Genomic DNA, 14,855 nt, shown 5'->3' on the forward strand with positions numbered 1-14,855 from the left:
CTTCTTGCCTGTGTTTCCCCAGCTAAAAAATGAAAATGTGATTTCTGGGGCCTTTTCCAGCAATGACATCTAAGATAATCTGTCTTAATCCCCACCTTTTCCCTCCCTCCATCTTCTCACTCTTTTCTCCCTTCTGCATTATCTTCCTTTTTTTAGAGTTTTTTTTCATTTTCCCCTTCTTTTTTTTTTTTTTTTTTGTTGAGGAAGGTTGGCCCTTAGCTAACATCTGTTGCCAATTGCCCTCTTTTCGCTTGAGGAAGTTTCACCCTGAGCTAACATCTGTGCCAGTCTTCCTCTGTTTGTGTGTGGATCATTGCCACAGCATGGCCACTGAGGAGTGGTGTAGGTCCATGCTCGGGAACCGAACCCGGGGCCACTGAAGCTGAGCACACTGAACTTAACCACTAGGCCATGGCGCCAGCCCCTTTCTCAGTTTTTTAAAATCGTCTTTCCCTCTCCTCTCCTCCTCCTCTCTCACTCTCATTGCCTCTGTACCACAGTCTCGCTTCTCTCTCTGTCTCTCTTTCCTTCCCACTCCACCCTTGTCCCCACGCCCCCATACACACACACACTGCTGGAACTAACACTGGCTGCTGTTTGACAACAAACTCTCCTAATAAAACAAAGAAAGAGAAGAGGAAAGCCAGGAGTGGACGCTGCCTCGGTGGAGAGGCAGCTCTCCTTCAGAGCACGTCGCTCCCGATGTTCCTCTTCGATTCGTATGTACTAACTCTGCCCTTCTGCCCTTCTCTTTTATCTGGAGAGCACTTTGCCAGCTATACAAACAAAAGATTATGCAGATTATCATAAGTATTAAAAAACCCATCTTAACTAAACATCCCAAAATGTAAGCCCCTGAATGGGAAAACTTGAGCGTCCCAAGGCTATGAACGCCCTCCAAAAGGAGAACGACACTGGCCTTTGCCCATTCCCCTCGTGGTGGGCAGGACAGAACCCTGAGAGGCAAGGGTGTTCTGAGATTTCCCAGCTTGCTGTAAATTCTGAAAGCAAATGAGAGCCCTCAAGGCTCATTAGACCTATTTATACAGTTCTTCACTGGGAAAAATTAAATCTTCCAAACACAGATAAATACACCCCTGCGACAAATGAACCAGCTAGTCACGTTTAAACCCCAGCTTCAACACTGACAAATGTACTAGTTGAGCCCCCAGGCAAGATAAACATATTTCTTTATCTTGAATTCCCTTTAGTTGGAAGAAGAGGAACACAAGGGCTACCACACGTGTGTAGGCATGGAGGCTGGGTGTGGAAAGCGGGGTGGGAGGGAGCAATGCTATGAGGTGGGAAAAGCTTGTGAAGATCACCTTCTCAGCAGGCAGCCAAACCACAGCACCTCTCCCTGCCTAGCTCTGCCCAGGCCTTCTGCTAAGCTTGAGGGTTTCTCAACCCAGCTGCGCTGGCCACCAGCTCTCCACTACCTACACGCACTTTCCTCGGAGACTCCAACGGCACAGAGTGACACAGGGTGCCCTCAGCATGGCTCTCTGCCTGCCCCTCTGTGTTTCTCAACAGGCCCTATCTTTTCCAAGAAACAGTCTTTTTCTGGGAAAGGTTGGCAGCTTCATAGAACAATCCTGGCAGGAAATGACCAGCGACATCCGAGGACCTGTGAGAAGAGATAGTGATAAGATAGAAGAGAAGAAAGAAAGGCTTCAGTGGACTCTTGGGAATTTCCATTCCTGGAGCAGCAACTGCACGGTCTGGAGCTGCACTATCCAGGACAGTGGCCGCTGGCCACAGGGGACTGGTGAGCACTTGGCGGGTGGCTAGCCTGAATGGAGATGTACTGGAAATGTGAACTATACACTGAATTTTGACGCCTTAGTACAAAAAAGTCAACAGAATGTGAACCATCTCAATAATTATTGTATACTGATTACATGTTGAAATGATAATATTTTGGATATGTTAGGCTAAATAAAATATAATACTAAAATTAATGTCACCTGCTTTTTTTTCCCTTTTGAAATGTGATAACTGGAAAATTTAAAATTGCATGGGGCTCATATTCTATTTCTTTCGGACAGTGCTCATCTAGAGAATCATTAGCCTCAATAATTTTGAGTCCAGGTTCTTTCAAGAGCCCAAGTTCAGACTTCACCTCTTTAGGAAAACTTTTCATGGTTGAACCAAAGTGAATTGATTTGTGTTTTCTTTTTTCCCAGCATAGGGCCCCTAACGTTAAACTCATCCCAAGCTGAGGAATGGACAGCTAGACTCCCAAGTTCCTCTCTTCAGTATCTGGACCTCTTTAGTTTTCTAAGCTCTATGCCTCTCCTCACCATCTCTTACTTCTCTTTCCTCCCACCCTCACCCTCAGAACACCAGCTCTTACCTGCTGGCCTTTGGTTTAGAAAGAGCAGAATCAAAAGGCTGATCGGAACCTCAGGAGACCATCAAACCCATTCACATAGGTCCACTTGACCCAACCCCAGCTAAACATAGCTGCGCTGGTCTAATTCTTTTTTAAAAAGCAATAATTCTCATTTGTTTTCATATTGCAAATAATACTTATTCATTGTAGAAAAATGGGTAAATAGAAGCCAAAAGAAGAAAATAAAACTCATCCACAATCCCAAACCTTGGGCTGGCCATTGTTGATGTTTTAGGGTACATCCTGTCACAATGTTATTTTGCACAACAAAAATAATAGTAACATTTATTAAGCCCTCATTAAGTCTAGGCACTGTGCTAAATAAACATTTTTGACATCGTTTTCTTCATAATAAGCCCAAAGTCGGTTCTGTTATTATCCTCGTATTACCGCTGAGAAAAACTGAGACTTAGCAAGGTTAAACATCTTGCCCAAAGACAAGCAGCTAGTCGTGGCCAACAGTTAAACACTGGCCAGATGGACTAGGGACAGGAAACACTCAGCCTCCTGCTTCTGGCAGTAGTTCTCCAAGGACAGAGACGCTGTCATGTCCCTCATGAACTTCTTCTCTTAAAGGCATCCATCTCCTTCTAACCCTCCTAGATTCCCAGTGCCTGCCTCTGTTCATTCAGGCGACTGTCACAGGCCACCCTACCATAGACTGGGCACCTTATAAATAACAGGACTTTATTTCCCACAGTTCTGGAGGCTAAGAAATCCAAGATCAAGATACCAGCAGATTCGGTGTCTGGTGAGAACCCACTTCCTGGCTCACAGACAATCATCTTCTCCCTGTGTCCTCACATGGAGGAGGGAGTGAGGGAGCGCTCTGGGGGCTCCTTAGTAATGGGCACTAATCCCACCATGAGGGCTCTGCCCTCATGCCTTAATCACCTCCTAAAGGTCTCACTTCCAAATATCATCACATTGGGGGTTGGGCTCCCACATATGAATTTTGGAGGGACGCAAACATTGTCTATTGCAGTGCCATTCTTTATGCATGTCCTAATCTACCAGTAACTGCTTTTTATTTATATATCCATTCATTTGATATTTATTTGGACACGTTTATTTACTGGGCATTTATTTATTGGACACTTACTTTGCTCCAGGTGACAATCTGGGTAACGGGAATACAGCAGTGAACGCCATCAACAAAGTTCCCTTGCTCTTGTGGAGCTATTATTTCAGTTTAGGGGGACAGACAATAAATAAACAAGCAAATATATATTATGTCAGATAGTAAGTGAGACAAACCAACAAGAAGAGAAAACAGAGTGGGGTGAGAGGGACCCACAGTGATGGGAAGGGGAGTGGTGGTAAGAATCACATCGTAGGATGCATTATTATTTGCAATTATTCATGCCTTAGATAGGAAAACATAGAAAAGACAGATTCCTATTTTTTTAGGGTGGTCAGGGAAGACCTCACAGGTAAGGTGACATTTGAACACAGACCTTGAAAGAAGTGAGGAAGCAAGCCATTAAGTTATTTGGGAGAAGAACTTTCCAGGGCTGAATGTGCAACAAAGCAAAGGCTCTGAGATGGGAGTGTGGCTGGAGTGTCTGAGGAAAGTCAAGGGGCCAGTGTGACTGGAGCCAGAGGAATGAGGCAGACAGCGGTAGGGGATTAAGTTGCAGAGTTGTTCAGGGTGAGGAAAGATCACGTAGGGTCTTTAGGGCCATTGCAAAACTCTGGCTGTGACTCTAATTGAGATGGAAAGCCACTGGAAGGTTTTTAACGGAGGAGATGTGACTTACCTGTAAAAGATCACTCCAGCTGCTGTCTTGAGAATATATTTATGGAGCAAGTGATTTATTTTGAAAGTAGAACCAACAGGATTCGTTGATGCTTCAGCTGTAGGGTATGAGAGAAAGTGTCAAGGAGGACATCAAGCTTTTTGGCTTTGAGCAACTAGAAAGAGGAGATTACCATTAACTAACATGAGAAAACTAGAAGAAGATTTTTTTGCAGGGGTGTAGAAATCATGGACTTGTTTACGGTATTGTTAAGTATGAGATGCTTATCAGACATCAAGGTAGATATGTCCAGTAAAAAGTTGTATATTATCTGAGTTCAGGGCACAGTCCAGGCTTGAGATATGAATTTAGTAGTTCTTGGAAGATAGACGGTATTTAAAACCATGGCCCTGAATGAGGTTATCTTGGCAGTGATTAGTACAGTAGAAATGAAATCTTTGGACTGAATCCTTGGGCTTTCCAACTGGGAGATCTTGCAGAGGTGATGAGGAAACAGCAAAGGAGACTGGGAGGGAAGCGCCAGTGAGGTAAATGAATATCCAGAAGAGAGGGGTATCCAGGCCAAGTAAAGAAACTTTTCAAGTTGAAGGGAAAGATCAACCTGCCAAATGCTACTGATAGAGTATGATATGGACTGAGAATTGGCCACTGGATTTGGCAATCTGGAGAGCACATACATTACCAGTATAAGCCAGTGAGGCAAACCAAGAGATCATTGCAAACGGCCACTGAGTCCGGGGAGGCAAGGAACCTACATCCTTTCACCCTTCTTGTCTCGTGGTTCTTAGGGATGCCAAAGGGTTAGTTAGGCTCCTTAAACTGTTTTTACTAGCTATAGACAATCTCTCACTATCACCCTAGAAATACACAGACGACAAAATGATGATCAAGTGATAGTTTTTAAAAAGTTGATAATGATTGGTGGTGAGTTTCCTATTTGAGCTTCTCAGGACCCAATGCATCTTCCAAATCTTTGGTGAGTTGACAACTCTTGGAAGAGGGAATACATTTTCCAGCCTTTCGTGAGCTTACAAAGCAGGATATTTTCAAGTGATCATGCCCATACCCAGGAGAAGATTCATCTCACAATTCATCTGATACCTTGTGAGCAAGTGTTAATATTAGGTAAAGTAGTCATACTAGAGTTAAATTGCCTGGACTCCATAAATAGACCTAATAACTCCAATAACTACAAACCAACTCTAATTTTCTCAATTTTTCCTCTGTCTTGTGACAAGAATAAAATGGTCCTTTTCTGCCAAATTCCTTCTTAAAAATACGTCTAAAGAGTTACAGACTGTTGGCCCTCCAACTGCATGTGGACATGATATGTCAAGCCTATTTTCTTGCCTCTAATCCATTCTGCAGAGTCCAGCTTGATTCTCTGAAACTACCTCTCAGTCTTGCTTTGCTCTCTCCTTAAATAATTCATCCATAAGCTCTTAAATGTCCTTGGCTAAATAAGGCCCAAATCACGTGAAATGGGGATATGACTCACTCAGCAAGGCCACGCTTGGAATTCACTCAGTCCTTCAGTGTTAGAGCGGGCAGGAGAGGTTTGATCCGGATGGAATGGAGGACAATTTCCAGAGCCTGAAGGAAGTGCCAATCATAGGCACGCTTCCTTCCTCCAAGAACAAGAAAAGTTGGCTCTGGGAAGAAGACAAACAGACCTGCTCTGTTTGTATCTGGAGGCTTGTCTTCTAAATCCAGAGGCCTCTAGAAGCTTTCCAGAAGCAATATGACTAAGAATACAAACTTTTCTCAAAAGTGGTAATTTTGAGTAACTACAATTTTCTCTCTTTAAAACTCCACATGCTCTTTCAATGAACTGGGCTGCTTTTCCACCACTCTGAGTACAGGCATGTTCTCTTTATCCATTGTATCCAGACTGCTCTAGAAGGCTCTTTTCTCATGAAGTGCAGCTCCTTTAAAAGGTCCATGTTCATGTTTGCATACATTAAGCTTTTGATATGTTTGAGAACTTGTGTGGACCTTGACTGCCCACTAGCACAACAACTTCACAATCTATATACTCTCCCAAGAGTTTCTCAAAGCGTAGGCTGCATTCATTCATTCAACAAATATTCGTTGAGCACCTATTGTCCAAGGTGCCATTCAAGGCCCTGGAGAGAACAGCAGTGAACAAAACAGATAAAATTGCTCTTTCTCATGGACTTTACATTCTAGTGGGAAAAGACTGAGAGCACATACAATAAATAAGTGCAACATATAATGAGTTAGATGGTGATAAGCGCTATGGAGAAAAACAACGAGAGAAGGAGGAGAGGGTGTGCCTTGGCTGAAGGGGTGGAGAGAAGGTTATAATTTTAAATAAGATTTTCAGGGAAGAGTTTGTTGAAAAGGTGTCATTTGAGCAAAGACCAGAAGGCAGTGAGGGTATGAGCTGTGCAGAAATCTGGGAGGAGAGCCCACCAGGAGGAAAGAGCTGCAATAGCGCATGTCCTGAGGCTGGAGGGTGCCTGAGATGTTCGAGGGACAACAAGAAGACTAGTGTGGCCCAGGTGGAAGGAACAAAGGGCATGTAGTAGGAGAGAGGTAGTAGGGGCCCAAATTAGGCAAGTCCCTGTAGGGACCTGAGCCTTTTCTCATGCGAGATGGGGAACCACTAGAGGATTTTGAGCAACTGAATCACATACAGGCATACCTCGTGTTATTGTGCTGCACTTTACTGCACTTTGCAGATACTGCGTTTTTTACAAATTGAAGGTTTGTGACAACCCTGCATCAAGCAAGTCTATCGGCACCATCTTTCCAACAGTATTTGCTCACTTCACGTCTCTGTGTCACATTTTGGTACTTGTCACAATATTTCTAAGTTTTTCATTATTACTGTATTTGTCTGGTGATCTTTGATCAGTGATCTTTGATGTCACTATTGTAGTTGTTTTGGGGAACCACGAACCACGCCCATATAAGACAGAGAACTTAACTGATAAAAGTTGTATGTGTTCCGACTGCTCCACCAACCAGCCATTCCTCCGCCTCACTCCCTCTCCTCAGTTCTCTCTATTCCTTGAGATAAGAGAACATTGAAATTAGGCCAATTAATAGCCCTGCAATGGCCTCTAAGTGGTCAAGTGAAAGGAAGAGTCACACCTCTCTCACTTTAAATCAAAAGCTGGAAATGATTAAGCTTAGTGAGGAGGCATGCCAAAAGCCAACAGGCTGAAAGCTAGGCCTCTTGAGCCAAACAGTTAGCCAAGTATGAGTGCAAAGGGAAAGTTCTTGAAGGAAATTAAAAGTGCTACTCCAGTGAACACACAGATGATAAGAAAGCGAAACGGCCTTATTGCTGATGTGGAGAAAGTTTTCGTGGTCTGGATAGAAGATAAACCAGCCACAACATTCCCTTAAGCCAAAGCCTAACCCAGATCAAGGCCCTAACTCTCTTCAGTTCTGTGAAGGCTCAGAGAGGTGAGGAAGCTGCAGAAGAAAAGTCTGAAGCTAGCAGAGGTTGGTTCATGAGGTTTACGGAAAGAAGCCGTCTCCATAACATGAAAGTGCAAGGGGAAGCAGCCAGTGCTGTGTAGAAGCTGCAGCAAGTCATCCAGAAGGTCTAGCTAAGACAGTACTGAAGGGGCTACACTAAACAACAGCTTTTTCAATGCAGACGAAAGAGCTTTCTATTGGAAGAAGGTGACAGCTAGGACTTTCATAGCTGGAGAGGAGAAGTCAATGCCTGGCTTCAAAGCTTCAAAGGACAGGCTGACTCTGTTGTTAGGGGCTCATGCAGCTGGTGACTTTAAGTTGAAGCCAATGCTCATTTACCATTCCCAAAATCCTGGGACCCTTAAGAATTGTGCTGAATCTACTCTGCCTGTGCTCTATAAATGGAACAACAAGGTCTGGATGACAGCACATCTGCTTACAACATGATTTACTGAATATTTGAAACCCACTGTTGAGAACTACTCCTCAGAAAAAAGACCCCCTTCAAAATATTAGTGCTCATTGACAACGCACCTGGTGACCCAAGAGCTCAGCTCGGATGGAGACGTACAATGAGATTAATGTTGTTTTCACACCTGCTAACACCACATCCATTCCACAGCCCATGGATCAAAGAGTAATTTTGACTTTCAAGTCTTATTATTGAAGAAATACATTTCATAAGGTTATAACTACCACAGACGGTGATTACTCTGATGGAGCTGGGCAAAATAAATTGAAAATCTTTTGGAAAGGATTCACTGTTCTAGATGCCATTAACGACATTTGTGATTCATGGGAAGAGGTCAAAATATCAATATTAACAGGAGTTTGGAAGAAGTTGATTTCAACCCTCATGGATGACTTTGAGAGGTTCAGGACTTCAGTGGAGGAAGCTAACTGCAGATGTGGTGGAAATAGCAAGAGAATTGGAATTAGAAGTGGAGCTTGAAGGTGTGACTGAATTGCTGCCATCTCATGATAAAACTTTAAGGGATGAGGAGTTGCCTCTTGTGGATGAGCCAGGAATCTCGTTTCTTGAGACAGAATCCACTCCTGGTGAAGATGTTGTGAAGATTGTTGAAATGACAACAAAGGATTTAGGACATACCATAAGCTTAGTTGATAAAGCAGTGGCAGGATTTGAGAGGATCGACTCCAATTTTGAAAGAAGTTCTCCTGTGGGTAAAATGCTATCACACATCATCACATGCTACAGAGAAATCATCCATGAAAGGAAGAGTCAATCAATGCAGCAAACTTTATTGTTTTCTTCTTTTAAGAAATTTCCACAGCCACCCCAACCTTCAGGAACCACCACCTTGATCAGTCAGTAGCTGTCAACATCAAAGCAAGATCCTCCCTCAGCAAAAGGTTATGACTCGTTCAACTTGATGGTTAGCATTTTTTAGCAATAAATCATTTTTTGATTAAGGCGTGTGCATTGATTTTTTAGACACAATGCTATTGCATACTTAATAGACTACAGAAAGTGTAAACATAACTTTTATATGCACTAGGAAACCAAAAAATTCGTGTGACTTGCCTTATTGTGATATTCATTCACTTTACTGCAGCGGTCTGGAACTGAATCCACAATATCTCCAAAGTATGCCTGTATTCTAACTTGGGTCACTGCCACAGCATGGCTGACGAGTGGTGCAGGTCTGCGCCCAGGATCCAAACCATGAACCTGGGCTGCTGAAGCAGAGTGTGCTGAACTTAACCACTACACCAAGGGGCCAACTCCTCTAAATTATATTTTTTAGGATCATTTGGATACTGTGTGAAAAATAGACGATATAGGAATAAGAAGGGAATCAGGGACACCAGTTAAGAGACTATTGAAATAAGCCAAGTGAATATTGATGGTAGCAGATCACCCATCAGTATTATGGGGTGTCTGTGCAAACAACAAATTCCAGAATGAAACTTAGATCCACTGAACCAGAACATGGGGTCCCAGGACTCTGAAGTTTATACAAGTACTCCTAGGTATTGCTTAGGTATGCTAGAGTTTAAAAGCCATTCTTCTATAGTGTGCCAGTTATCGATTTATTGTCTCTCAGCTACAAATTCACCCTTTACTGCCTGCTCTGAAAAAATAGATCTGGGCCCTTTAAATATTTTTCCTTTACTAGCTGGCGCAATGTTAAGCTTTGTAAGTAGAGAGCACTGGAGAGACATTGCAGTAGGAAGGGGACTTCCATCCTGGTTCTGGTGTTCTGGTTCAGCAGTTCCTGCAGCACAAGCAGCTTCTCCACTGTCCCACTCCTGCAGCATGCAGGGTTTCTCCAGTAGCCAGCTCCTGCTTAGCACACGTTCTCCAGCACCAGGCTCCTAAAGACCATGTGGCTTTCCCAGCTCACAGGTCCTGCAGAGTGGGCAGCTTCTTCAGTGCCAGGCTTCTGCAATATAGGCAGCCTTTCCAGCAGCCAGCTGCTGAAGCACAGGTGGCTTCTCAAGCATCCACTGCCTTCAGTGCATGGCGGCCAGCACTACCCCATGCCCAGCAGCTTCCCCCAGCTCCTCAGGTAATTTCATAGTAAGTGCCTTCCAAGAGACACCAAGACACCACCTCCTGAACAACTTTCCCTGCAACCTGGTGAGCTAACTTACAGCTAGCTGCAGAGGGGGAATCTCCAGCAAATTTCATTGACGCAGCTACTCCTCTCCCATCCAATGGGGCCACAGCCATGCTCTCTCCAACCATGCCTGGATCTCAGCCGGGGTTGGAGTTGGGGGAGAGATCTTCCTTGGGCCTCTCTCTCAGCCTTGGGTGTAATAGCTGCTTTTTATACCTATTATTCCTATATCTTTAGAGTTTTCTTTACTTATTCTTAGTCAGCCCCTCATTACTCTAATCCCTTGTCATAGTTAACTTTTTCACGTTCAAATTATTGTATAGACTCTCTTTCCTCATTGGACCCTGACTAATGCATATAGCATCACATATCTGGAAGGAATTTAAAAGAGCCATCTCTAAATTGCCAAACCGTAATGTTTAGAAATGGTTGGATGATGGAGACAAATTCTCAGTTTTCACTCAAGTGCTTGGCAGAGTTTTGTGCATGGTAAGTAATTATCTCCATCTGCCTCACTGCTGTCTGGCTTCAACTGAAGAACCTAGAAAACGTAGTCCCTCCAGACTGCTGGGGTACAGAGACCAGTGGAGCACCTCAGCTTGAGAGGTGGATAATGATAGACAAGCCTCCAAGACATATAAATAACCCCTGAGCAGAATCAGGAGCTTCTGGAGTTCCCTCCAGGACCAATATCCTTCCCACAAAGCTGATGCTTTTCTCCATTTTTCACCTGGTTACAACTGGAGAAACTGAGGCTATTTGAATTAGGTTGTATTACCTAATGATTGCAAATATAAGCTGTTGAGTCAGACACACTTATCACTAATTAGCTCTATGACCTTGGGAAAGTTACTTAACCTTTCTCGAGCCTCAGTTTTATCATCTATGACATCTGCATAATAGTAGAACTTATTTCCATAGGGTTGTCGTGAGGATTAAATGAAATTTTAAATTTGGTAAAGGATTATACACGTTGCAAAGAATTTCACCTGGCACCCGTGAATGTGATGGCGGTTGTGCTTGCTGAAAAGTGCAAAACTACGTTCTTACCTGCTTGTTTCATCAACGTGCTGTCAAGTGCAAATCTGTTTGTAACCAAGTTGAGTGACCAGTTGGGGTCCCGAGCGTCAGAGCTTGAGTCATTTCCATGGGTAGCTCTTGCTGTGTCTTCACTTTCCCCCTCAGCTTTGGTTCCTACTCTCATCAGCAACTCTAGACGTGAGGAGTCACAAAAATTGTCAATTCTTGAGACACGTGACCTCTAGAGACAATTTATTAGAAAAGTCTAGAAAGTCCTGTTTGATAGAAAAATAATGTGAACCACACATATAATTCTAAATGTTCTACTAGCTAAATTTTAAAAAGTATGAATAACCAGGTTAAATTAATTTTAATAATATAGTTTGGTTGCCCATATATATGTAACATATATTTAATACATACAATATTATCATTTTCAAATGTAATCAATATTTAAAATACCATTGAGCTATCTCACATCGTTTTTTCTGGTCTTTGAAATCCAGTATATATTGTACACTTACAACATTTCTCAGTTCAGGCCAGCACATCAAGTGCTCAACAGCCACGTGTGATGACTGGCTACCATTGTACAATGTAGTTCTAAATCATCTATCCCAACCCTCGCATTTTAAAAAGAGGACACAAATGCTCAGAGAAGTTTTATGAATTGTCCTTCCTCAGTCACATAGTAGACAGTGGCAGAATCAGGACCAGAATCCAAGGCATCTGACACTTTGGTTTAAAACCCAACCTTGGGGGCCGGCCCGGAGTTGTAGTGATTAAGTTTGTGGCCTCCACTTTGGCGGCCCTGGCTTTGCAGGTGTGGACCCTGGGCTCAGACCTACACACCACTCATCAAGCCATGCTGTGGTGGCATCCCACATAGGAGAACGAGAAGAACTTGCAACTAGGATATACAACTATATACTGGGGCTTTGGGGAAAAAGAAGGGGAAGATTGGCAACAGATGTTAGCTCAGGACCAATCTGCCTAAAAAACAAAACAAAACAAAAAAACCTTGCCCTTTATTAGCTGTGTGACTCAGGACAAATTTCCTTACCTCTCTAAACTTCAGCTTCCTTTTCTATAAAGTGGAAATAATATATTCTCAAGAGTCACACTAAGGATTAAACAAGAGCATGATTGTCAGGCACTTAGCCCACAGCAGGGACTGGCTAAAGGGAGTAATAAGTTAACGTAATCGACTTCCCCAACCACACTGCCTTTCATCCAACCTCAGCCTAATACAATAGGAGGTAGAGAAGGGGCAGCCTCCCATTGCACACCACTGGCTTTGGACGTGGCCTTAGGCCAGCCAGCAAGAGCAATGTTCCAATGCTGCGCGTGCCCATCGAAGCTTTAGCACAGCTCTTCCTCTAGTTCCAAGTTAGAAAACAGAAAGGTAATTTTCCTTTCAAGATTCTCTTGATAAAGAACCCAGGACGAATTTCTAAAATTTCAGCGAGAAGAACAAAGTTATAGGAAGAGAGTCATTAAGTGCCCCACCCACCCGAGTCCCTGGCGACCCAGGGCCCCTGACTCACCTGGCTCCCTATTGACCCTCCTTGCCCAGCCAGAAGCCGCAGTGCTTGCTCAAAGGGAGATAATGTCATTTGTTGACATTTCCCAGGTGGCAACAAAGTCAAACCTTCTTTTAGGAATCTGAGTCTTTGCATATAATTAGCAGATCAAATTACCCTCAGGGAATTCAGGCTTGACATTCCTCACGGTGAGAGGAAACACAGCCTTCAGAGAAAGGGGGTGGAGACTGAACCACCTACATTTCTTTGGGCCTTTCTTCCTTTAAGGAACTCAAATGGAGCAGTGGATGAGCGAGGAGCAGAGGGTTCCAGCTCTGCTTCTCATTTATCTTAGCAATTTCCTTCCGCGGATGCATCCTTGGGAAGATAGAGCATAAACTGAAATCAGAAATAGAACATTTTTACTTTCAATTAAAAAGCATCTATTAGGCATCTTATTATTTGTAAGATACTTGGCTAAAAGTTACTTTTAAATTTCAATAAATTTACAATCTGTTTTGGAAAAAATGTGGAAGAAGTAGATTTACATCATACAAATGGCAACATGATTTAATATGTGTTCTATATTAATTATTGATATATGTACATAATTATTAATAGGATATAAGGTTGTTAACTAAAAGAATTAAAGATGTGCTGGAGCAAGTGCTCAGGGATGAAGAGGTGGGAAAGAGCATCAGGCTGGGGGGATAAGTAAATGCTTTAAGGAGAAGGGAGAGCTTGAAACATCAGTAGAATTTAAATGAGATGGAAGGAATTTCCAGAGGAGAGTGTGGAGAGGTGGCTGGAGGCAGAGACTCAAAGAAGGAAGGTCCTGGCATGTCTAGGGGACCAGAGAGGTGGATAGGGTTGATGAGACGTGGGAAACAAGTTGGAGAGGCAGGTTGTGCCCTATTTGTCAGTGGGCGGCTTTAGTACTCACTCCACGCCAAGCCCTGCACTGGACCTTGGCCCCCCAGGCCCCCGCCCCAGCCTGAATGCCGGGCTTTGGGTTTTGGTCACATATTTTAGTTTTATGGTAACCAACCTTTACCCTTAGAGCGCTTGCTGCAGAGGACAACTTATGCTTCCTTTTACACTTCTAACCATGCAGAGACTTGCCCAGCAATGGAGTGAGGGATGCAGATTTGACCTTGAAGTACAGAACCCCTAACAGGAACAAGAAGAATAAAAATGAAAGTGGGAAAAGATACATTGGAGGTTGACTAAGAAAAGAATGCACGGGGGATCTCTGCCACTCTGTTCTTGGGAATCTGAGAACTTTTAATAAATGTGATCCTGTTGCATTTGCCCCTGGGCTTGGCTTTCAGAAGAAGACATTATGACAGGTCTGCGAAACCAGGAACTAATGCGGAGGCCTCCTCCACAAAACTAGAGGCAGTTTTAGCCATATTGACGTTCCATCCACTGAAGGCATTTTGTCTCACATTTTGTTATATTGATAGCTGCTTAACCTGGTTTTACAAAATAAATCACCACCACAGGACCTTATCCTATTTACCTCCTGGGCTTTGGTACCTTATTCATACCCTTTCTTTTAAATAATATTTGTACTTTCAGACTTCTCTTTCCCTTCTTACAGAGTTTTTCTCAAGACTCTAGAAGGATTATTTAAAAAAAAATTCAAAAACAAGTTTATCCATATAGTTGCCTTTGGCCTTAAAAATCTTCCCAATGAATCTTCTTTAATTCCCTAACAAAATTCTCTGCTATCTATAAATGGTGCTGACAAAGAAAAATCAAATTAAAGTGTTAGCCCAAGAATTCCGTCACATGACTGTGTTTGAGTGGCTTTTTCATCCTCATACTTGGCTCCTGCTTGAGCCATTAGCACTTTTGCTAAGAGTGGACAACTTTCTGAAGTCACACCTGAAACTGAAAAAAAAGCTGATGTCAGCTTAAGGCGTCATTCCCTTCCTCCTGGGTTGTCGTTCCCTTTGCTAAAGAGCTGAAATCAGATGAGTTGCTGACATCTGGTGGTTGCTAAGCAGAGTGTAAATTCAGTCTTAGAAGGACTCCTACCTCAGATTACAATAAACTCCCCAGCCTCCCATTCCTGGAGACCTCCTCTTGAACTGAGAACATTTATGTATCCAAA

General features: G+C 43.1%; 1 long non-coding RNA gene across 1 annotated transcript; it reads right to left on the minus strand.

Moving 5' to 3' along the window:
• Nucleotides 1–200: 200 nt before the first annotated feature.
• On the minus strand, nucleotides 201–13,114 carry LOC139042057 (uncharacterized). The gene is made up of 5 exons (XR_011498267.1): nucleotides 12,761–13,114; nucleotides 11,244–11,405; nucleotides 4,156–4,252; nucleotides 3,498–3,574; nucleotides 201–1,627 (listed from the first exon to the last, which is right to left on the minus strand). It is a non-coding gene; the product is annotated as an uncharacterized lncRNA (long non-coding RNA).
• Nucleotides 13,115–14,855: the final 1,741 nt, after the last annotated feature.

Source organism: Equus asinus, chromosome 25 (assembly GCF_041296235.1).
Source record: "Equus asinus isolate D_3611 breed Donkey chromosome 25, EquAss-T2T_v2, whole genome shotgun sequence".
Lineage (NCBI taxonomy): Eukaryota > Metazoa > Chordata > Mammalia > Perissodactyla > Equidae > Equus > Equus asinus.